Source organism: Diabrotica virgifera, chromosome 3 (genome assembly GCF_917563875.1).
Source record: "Diabrotica virgifera virgifera chromosome 3, PGI_DIABVI_V3a".
NCBI classification, from domain to species: Eukaryota; Metazoa; Arthropoda; class Insecta; order Coleoptera; family Chrysomelidae; genus Diabrotica; species Diabrotica virgifera.
This window is the reverse complement of record NC_065445.1, coordinates 110,532,890-110,542,755: the sequence shown is the minus strand read 5'-3', so window position 1 is coordinate 110,542,755 and position 9,866 is coordinate 110,532,890.

Below are 9,866 nucleotides of genomic sequence, written 5' to 3'. Positions count from 1 at the left end.
TTTATATAAAAGATATTACATCTCATAATTATACTACATAATTTACTATATGTTTATATCATTACCATTCTTACAGATTGTGCCCATGATTCTTGTTGTTATGGTCCGTTTTTAAACCAGGAGTAATTTAAATTTACCGCGCCGTAATGCTTGTTTGTAATTGGTCTAACCTCAGATAAGTTTACTCCACTGTTATATTTTGACACTATAGTATTTTTACTACAAAAACCATAGAGTTAAATATTAGCCTGTTAATATAGCCTGTTAATATATACCTCTATGACAAAAACGTTATTACGTAGGTCAAAATTTTTGACGTAAGAGAACTGTCAAAACATTAGAATGTGACTTTTCATTATTGCTATGTTTATTATAAACACGGCAATAATGAAAAGTCACATTCTAATGTTTTGACAGTTCTCTTACGTCAAAAATTTTGACCTACGTAATAACATTTTTGTAGTAAAAATACTATAATGACATTTATAAAATTTTGACACGACTGGCATTTCATAGGTTAATTAAGTTATATCGGCGATATTTTGTGTTTTCTGCGTTATTCCTTTAATTTTTAGTCTACTTTATTATAAAAAGCAGTTGTTTTTAAAACTCTTTAGCGACGTATTAGTATAATATAATTATGTATGATTACCGTCGAAGGCCGATATGATCAACCAAAAAAGATGTATCTGGTGATTTTTCTAGTGACTTTCTTGGGTGTGAATCTGTCTTTTTAGTTTACTGCTCCTGGTTTAAAAACAAACTATAGTATCCGTAACTGGCAATAAATTAGCATTTTTTGACAATTATTGTGTGTGTGTGTGTGTATGTGCAGAGGCGGCTTTACCTATTGTGCAGGGTGTGCGGTGCACACGGGCGCCAAAGAGCGGGTCCTTTACTTTGTTTCAACATAAAATATGCTTTAAAACGATTAATGAGAAATTACATTTGCACTTAAGCGCGATTTATAGATTACCGCCCGCCCGGCTATCCGTCCAACAGACGGGCGGCAATCTTTTGATTCGGCTGTGAAACCTATGAAGGTCAAATTGCTTAGGACTTGCCAGACATTTTCAAAGGCGTTTGTACACGTGCCGAGGGGTAATTTTGCGAAATAAGCTTTGACGAAATGGATTAAGTATTATATTTAAGTTAACATGTAAATATGTATAAGGTAAAGCAGCTTTTCTTTTGATTAAAATTATATAAAAGGAAGATTTTCTTTTATTACTACCACAATTATTGCGACTTTCAGCAAAGTCAGAGCTCCTTAAAAAATGATCCATATTAACAATTTGTTGTTGGTTTTTTAGTAAAACTGAAAATACGTAGTTCATCACTGTATATGTTAATTATAGTGCAGTGTGGAACAACGGTAAGGTAAATTGTTTTAATATATATACAAACAACTCGTGAGGGGAGGGACGAGACTTTTGTAGGTTTTATTTAATTAATTATAATTAACATTGTAATCAGGTGCGGATCCAGAGCTAGTTAGCTGTTATTGGGGAGGGGGCTATGCTTATAAGATACGACTAAAAAAGAGCGATTTTTTTTAAAAAGGGGTATATTTAATACAACATCGAAAATTTAAATAAAAAATAAACCGGTATTATTCACGATTTTGCTAATGCAAAAGCACGAAAAGTATCTTTTTTATAATCATATCTTTTTATACTCATATAAATTATTATTTTTTAAATAATCACAAAGTTTACATCAAAGTACTTACATTATAAACGTACCTAATACCCCATGTACTAGTACTAGGTAGGTACCTATTCGACTATTCCATTTTGACTGCGCGTCTACCGAAGGGCCAGGGCATCGACTGCACACGGGCGCTACATGGGCTAAAGCCGCCTCTCGTGTGTGTGTGTGCGCGCGTGTGTGTGTCGTGTGTGTGTGTGTGTGTGTGTGTGTGTGTGTGTGTGTGTGTGTGTGTGTGTGTGTGTGTGTGTGTGTGTGTGTGTGTGTGTGTGTGTGTGTGTGTGTGTGTGTGTGTGTGTGTGTGTGTGTGTGTGTGTGTGTGTGTGTGTGTGTGTGTGTGTGTGTGTGTGTGTGTGTGTGTGTGTGTGTGTGTGTGTGTGTGTGTGTGTGTGTGTGTGTGTGTGTGTGTGTGTGTGTGTGTGTGTGTGTGTGTGTGTGTGTGTGTGTGTGTGTGTGTGTGTGTGTGTGTGTGTGTGTGTGTGTGTGTGTGTGTGTGTGTGTGTGTGTGTGTGTGTGTGTGTGTGTGTGTGTGTGTGTGTGTGGTGTGTGTGTGTGTGTTTTATTTTGCCGACTTGAGGAATGAAAAATTAAAATATATTGATTATAAATGTTTATTATTATAAAATTTGATTACACAGTATACAATAATAATAATAAGCGTAATGCATAATTGTTAAAAAATGTATAAAAAATTAAACATATTACAAAATTCTACCAGAGTTATTAAAATTAACTAAAGATACTTATAATATGACACATTTCCAACTATAACCAAACACTAGATTAAAGTGTTTATCAAATGCAACAAAACTTTCAAACCTATAGCTTTAGTTTTATTTCAGTATTGACCAAAAAATAAGTATGTTTGTGTTTTTGGGTTGATTAAATAGGAATAACAAAACACTATAAAGGACATTAAAACGATGTTTTGACTTAAAAACAAAAAGTAAGCAAACGTTTTAAGGTTCACATTTTTTGTTCCGAATTAACAAAATCATATACTCTTAATAATTGATAACCTTGTTTTATTTGATATCCTTAGGCGTTTGTGGTTGGAAATTTGTTATGTCATTCGATACTAAACTATATACTTAATTATGTCTACTGACGCATAATGAAGCATAACTGTACTCAGCATGATCCTTTACATTAAAGCGCTGGTTTCCTCGAAAGCGGTGCCGACAAACTGCGACCGTAACACTGCGATGAATGAAGTCATAAAAAACTGTACCATGCAAAATAATAGCGGTGGTTTCCAAGGATGCGTTGGGCGTTGGAAGCCACCGCTTGCTGAGTTTGCACATTCCATTGCTGCAGTGAAGAACCTTGAATTTTTCACCGTAATCTGACGTAATTCATCGCAGTGCTACGGTCGCAGTTTGTCGGTGCCGCTTTCGAGGAAACCAGCGCTTAATGGTCCAAGAGCTGTGAGACATTTTTGAGTAGGTATTTTAGGCAACCTGAAAATTTTTCAGGTGACTCTTCCATGATAGCCTAATAAAAAAATGCCGGTCTGGCTGGAGGGTAGCGGTTATTTTCCCCAAAAATCCCCCCCAAAGTTAAACAAAAGGGTAAAAATTGTTATTACAAAAAATATCATTGACGTGACTTTACAAGTAGATTTAAATATTCAAATATAAAGAAAATAAACAGGCCAGGCGATTTGAGGGCGATTTTAACTCTGCAAGATAGTTGCATGGGCGCCCCAGGATTATTTTCAGGGGATGCATCTGAACTTCAGAAGATTTCATCTGAATCTGTACATACTATTAACGAGTATAAAATATACAACTAAACATGCATAGCTATGTATATTCCTTATGGACAGGGAGGTGCAGGTTTTTTGGTGAAATTTTCCAACTGCCATGTGATCAAACAAATTACTAGTGCATATAAATGAAAAGCGCTATAGGTAAGCAGCAGTGTGAGAAAGAGCGTATACCGATAGCTGTTTGCGTCCTCTGTTGTAGCTGAGCGAGTCCGTTCGCTCCAGAAAAATCACGTGACCTAGCGATATCCATGTTGTTGTTCCTCGAAATGTTAGAGTATTTATTATAATATATTATAGTTTTTAAGTAACTTTTTTTAATTAAAGAAAAATAATACGTACTATACAATAGATTTTGCAAATATGATAAAAAAAGACAAATTTATTAGATATTATAAATATATAGGTAGAAAAGTATAAAACTATGAACTAAATTAATTCTGTGTCCGAATCTTGTACTTCTTCTTCAAACTCTTCAGCTGAGCTTAAATATTCATTCTCTTCTTCCTCGTCAGACTCCCCTCGAGACTCAGATTCCTCTTCTACGTGATCTGTAAATAGTTGTAATATGTATTTAGAATTAATTAAAAATAATAAGTGATTAACTAGTTGAGTTGCTACGTATTCTCCATCCTTTTATACGGAGTCGAAGCCTGGACAATCACGGGCGCATCTGAAGAAAGACTTGCCGTTGTTGAGATGTGGAGTTATCGAATAATGTTAAATATATCATGGACACACGTAACAAACACGGAAACATTAATAAAGATGAAAATGCAAAAGAAATACTCAACACTATGAAGGAAAGAAACGTGAGCTACTTTATCATACCTACAATAAGAAATAAAAAACGTGATGTGATTGGTTATAATAGGAATAGTATTAAGCATTGGTAATTTTTCATTAATCCTAAATACATATTACAACTATTTACAGCTCAGGTAGAAGAATCTGAGTCTCGAGGGGAGTCTGACGAAGGACAAGAGAATGAATATTTACTTTAGCTAATTTTTCTTTCCTTCATAGTGTTGAGTATTTCTTTTGCATTTTTCATCTTTCTTAACGTTTCGAGGCACAACAACATGGATATCGCCAGGTCACGTGATTTTCTCGAGCGAACGGACTCACTCAACTACAGCAGAGGACGCAAATAGTTATCGGTATACGCTCTTTCTCACACTGCTGTTTACTTATAGCGGTTTTCATTTATATGCACGCGTAATTTGTTTGATCACATGGCAATTGGAAAATTTCCCCAAAAAAAACCTGTCTTTTGTAGAATATTTATTTTTAAAATTAAAAAATACCCTGTCAAAATAACAATTGCACCTCCCTGTCCGGAAGGAATGTACATAGCTATGCATGTATAGTTGTATATTTTATGCTCGTTAATAGTATGTACATATTCAGATGGAATCTTCTGAAGTTCAGATGCACTCCTGAAAATAATCCTGGGGCGCCCATGCAAGTATCTTGCAGAGTTAAAATCGCCCTCAAATTGCCTGGCCCGTTTATTTTCTGTATATTTGAATATTTAAATTTACTTTCGAGTCATATAAATGATATTTTTTGTTATAACAATTTTTACCCTTTTTTAACTTTGGGGGGGGGGGGGATTTTTGGGGAAAATAACCGCTACCCTCCAGCCAGACCGGCATTTTTGTATTAGGCTATCATAGAAGAGTCACCTGAAAAATTTTCAGGTTGCCTAAAATACCTACTCAAAAATGTCTCACAGCTCTTATACTATAAGAGTATGTAAATATCAATAAATAACAATAATATTATGAGCTTTTGGAGTCGTGTATAGAATATAGAGAATCATTTCCATCTCTAAATGGATTGTTATGGACACAGGATCAAGAAGTTCCAAACTATTAGACACATATTTCACATAAAGAATAAAAATACTGGTTAATATATAAATTGCTTGTTCAAATACCACAGATACATAATAATCTAAAAAAAATACTGATATTCCACTTAAATAAACACAAAAACTGAATAATAATACTTTTATACATTATTTGGGAAGACATAAACAATCAAAATAAGTTAGCTGCCTATATAGAATTCTAGAAACATCTATTTAAGTACGTAAAATACTTTTAAGTGATATTAATTCTAAAACATTTATAAATTCATCCATCCGTAAACATATTTTTACTCTAAATTCAGTTCGTATGGATGCGTACGCATCATATACCAAAATATACAGAGTGAGTTTTATGTATGGAACGTCTCAATTATATCGGAAACAACTTGCACGATTTTTATGGATTTTAGTAGGTAAGAGTCTTCTATGCGGTTGATATTACAGTGTTATTTACATTATTCTCAGATCTTCCGATTTCTAATGGAAAAGTAATGAAATGGAAATCTAATGAATTTCTTATTTTAAATGGAACACCCTGTATATTTTTTTCGTTTTGAAGTCCTTAAGAAACACTGATTATTTTTTATGTAATATTCCCTATACCTAAATGCCGTAATTTCGGAGTTATTGCCACATTTATTTTTAAAAAAATTTTAAATCAAATTATAAAATTAAATTTTTTCGGCCCTGACATACATTATTTTAGGTTCTCTGGATTACTGGGAACAAAAAAAGATCTTTTTTCTCTAAAGTGTTCGTCTTCGAGTAACAATTTAAAACTGAAAAAAAAAAACGAAAAGGTACGATTTTTTTCAAGGCGCAAAAACACAAGTAAAAAATATAATTTTTGAAATTACCGAGTGCCTAACAAACCATATTCTATCAGCTCCCTATAAGAATTATTGGCATGATTTATTCTAAAACACTGATTTTTAATTGTTAATGCCCCGATTACCCGTCCTCTCATAAGCGCTTCATTAACAATGAAAAAACAATGTTTTAGATTTTAAAATAAAACATGTCAACAATTTTTTTTGGGGAGCTGACAGAACAAGGTTTGAACTTAAATTTATGCACTTCGTAATTTCAAAAATTATATTTGTTGCTTGCGTATTTGAGCCTTGAAAATCGCCATTTTTCATTTTTTTTCAGTTTTAAATTGTTTATAACTCAAAAACGATCAACTTAAAAGAAAAATTACAAAATACCTATTAAAATCCCAATGATCCAAAAAAACCTAAATAATATCTGCCCGGGCCGAAAAGATTGATTTTTATAATTTGTTTAATTTCTTTTTAAATAAATATAGCAATAACTCCGAAATTCCGGCCTTTAAGTATAGGGAATTGGTGTGTAAAGGGGTAGTGAAGCGCAATACATGTTGTCGTATCCTGTTAGCATCACTTAGCCTCTCCTACTCAATTCCTATCTTCACCTCCAAGTCGGTACACACCGGCAATCTGAGCAACCCCACTGGAGATTGGGTAACCAACCCCAGTGGAAGGTGGGGTCAGGGCTGACGAAGAAGGGAGCCTTGGTCCTCCGATGAATAGGGGGTTGAGCGAAGGGCTAACAACCCTTCCCTGTAAAACTCAATTGTTGCGAATACAATGGCTAATGAAACAAACGGACGGATCTCACAACGACGAACTCAGCAAAGAAAAATGGACATGATTATGGATTTAAAATTTGGAACCTGGAATGTGCGAACCCTCTTAAAGGCAGGAGCTATGATAAGTATGGCAGAAGAAATTGAAAAATACGGAGTTGAAATATTGGCACTGCAGGAAATAAGATGGAAGAGCCAGGCAGAAATTCGTAAAAATAAGTTCTCACTATACTACTCCGGAAATGAAATGAGACAAGGTGAAAGAGGAGTAACCAAAAGACTGCGAAAAGCCATTATCGCATTTACACCAATATCAGACAGAATTTGCACCATAAGACTTAAAGGTAAACTGCATAACGTGACAATGGTTAATGAATATGCACCGACGGAAGAGGCTGATGAAGACGAGGTTGAAAGATTCTATGGAGAACTTCAGGAAGTATGTGATAAAATCCAAAGACACGATGCTGTTATAACATTAGGCGACTTTAATGCTAAGCTGGGGAAAGAAGAAACTTTCGTAAACATATTTGGGAAACATAGTTTGCATAATGAAACCAGTCAAAATGGACTTAAAGTTGCACAATTTGCAACAGCAAATAATTATGTAATTGTCAGCAATAACTTCCAGAGAAAAGATATCCATAAAGGAACATGGAAAATACCAGGAGCCAATGAAGCCAATCAAATTGACCACATCCTCATCTCAAAAAGATGGGCAACAGACATAACTAATGTCAGAACGTATCGTAGGGAAAAATAGCCAGATTAAAAAATGGAATGTTGAAGGGTTCAAAAGTCCAACAAAGACACAAGAGTATCAAAATACTCTCCAAATAAAACTCAACGGAATCAGAGAGGAAGATACTGCAGAGGAGGAATGGAGACAATTAAAAACAATAATAACTGAATCTGCAGAGGAAACTGTCGGAATAGCCAAAAGGCAGAGAAATGCAGAATGGTATGATGATGAATGCAGAACTGCGGTAGAGGAAAAAAGGCAAGCTAGGCTTAACCAACTTCAAAGAAACACAAGAAATAGCAGAGAAATTTATAACGAAAAGAGAATACAAGCGACCAGAATATGCAGAAGAAAAAAAGAGAGGCTTTGAAAAAACAAGCACAAGAAATCCTAGAACATAATAACAGACACGAGAAAAGAAAATTCTATAAAAGAATAAAAGAAAGCACACAGTCATTTAGACCAAAATTGACAATTTGCAAAGACAAGGACGGAGAACTACTAACAGAAACAAAAAATTATAATGAGATGGAAAGAATACTTTGAGGAAAACCTAAATGCAGACAATGGAAATGATCAAAATGAGACAATACATTTTACGGCGGAGCAGCACATTGAAAATCCGAGTTATGAAGAAGTAGTTCAAATAATAAAGAAACTAAAAAACAATAAAGCGCCAGGAACGGATGGAGTTTCGGCAGAATTGTTGAAATATGGAGGACCCGAACTCTGGAGAAGAATCCATTACCTGATAAAGTAAAGGAGCAAATGCCGGACGAATGGGCAGTTGGTCTTATACAGCCAATACATAAAAAAGGAGATAAGAGGGAATGCCACCATTACAGACCAATTACATTGCTAAATGTAATATACAAAATCCTTTCTGGCATTATCTACACTAGATTGTCAGAATACTCCGAAAATATAATTGGTGATTATCAAAATGAATTCAGACCAAATAGAGCCACTACAGACAACATATTCATACTTAGAACAATACAAGAAAAGCTTATGAATACGACATAGAACTATATAATATCTATATAGACGTTAAACAAGCTTTTGATAGTGTGAAAAGAGACAAAATGCTGGAAGACCTCCGAAATCTAGGTATACCAAAAAAAAATATATCAGCCTCATAAAAATGACATTGCAGGGTTCAAAAGCCGCAGTTAGAGTAGATGGAGAACTGTTTCCCCTGTTTGACATCAACATGGGAGTCAGACAGGGAGACGCACTTTCAACCATGCTGTTCAACCTAGGTCTTGAAGCAGTCATCAGAAAAACCAATGTAACCGGCCATATAAACACCAAAACAGTACAAATTACTGCATACGCAGACTATGTCGCCATTATTAGTAGAATCAAGACACGACTAAGGGAGACGTTCAAGGAAATTGATCCTGAAGCACAAAAAAAGAGGGCTTAAAATAAACGAAACAAAAACTAAGTACATGACTATCAAAAGAACACCCGAGATTGATAATAATTTAACAATAGACAACTATACTATTGAACGTGTGGATGCCTTCACATATCTGGGCACAGAAATAAATCAGAAGAATTCCGTAAGTAGCGAAATTAATGCACGTATTTCCAGTGGAAATCGTACATACTATGCTAATAAAAAATTGATGACACCGAAATTATTAGACAAAAGAACCAAAATGGCTATCTACAGAACTTTGATTAGACCCGTAGTAACCTATGGTTGTGAAACCTGGGTAATGACGAAAAAAGATGAAGCCCAACTCAAGACATTCGAGAGAAAGATTCTGAGAAAAGTATATGGGCCGGTGCAAGAGGAAGACGGCACATGAAGAATCAGGAGAAACGATGAGGTTAATGAACTGAATGATAGACCAGTGCAAATAGCAAAAAAACAATAAAAAATTAATAGCAGGATGAGACCAATTCCAAATGAAAGTACACATATTAGATAACATGTGAAACATTTTTCACCAAATCTGGATGAGGGGAACATGGGTTGGGGGAGCGCTTTTAGGGGTGAAAACGGTTAATTACGATTTGCGGCCAAAAGGCACATCCTATCGAAAAAAGTTAAATCGCAAAGTTGTAGGCTATAAGAAGATCTACAACTTTTGTAAATAAGCATTTTTCACATAACCTCAAAATATCCGAGAAAATTGGAAAATTCGAT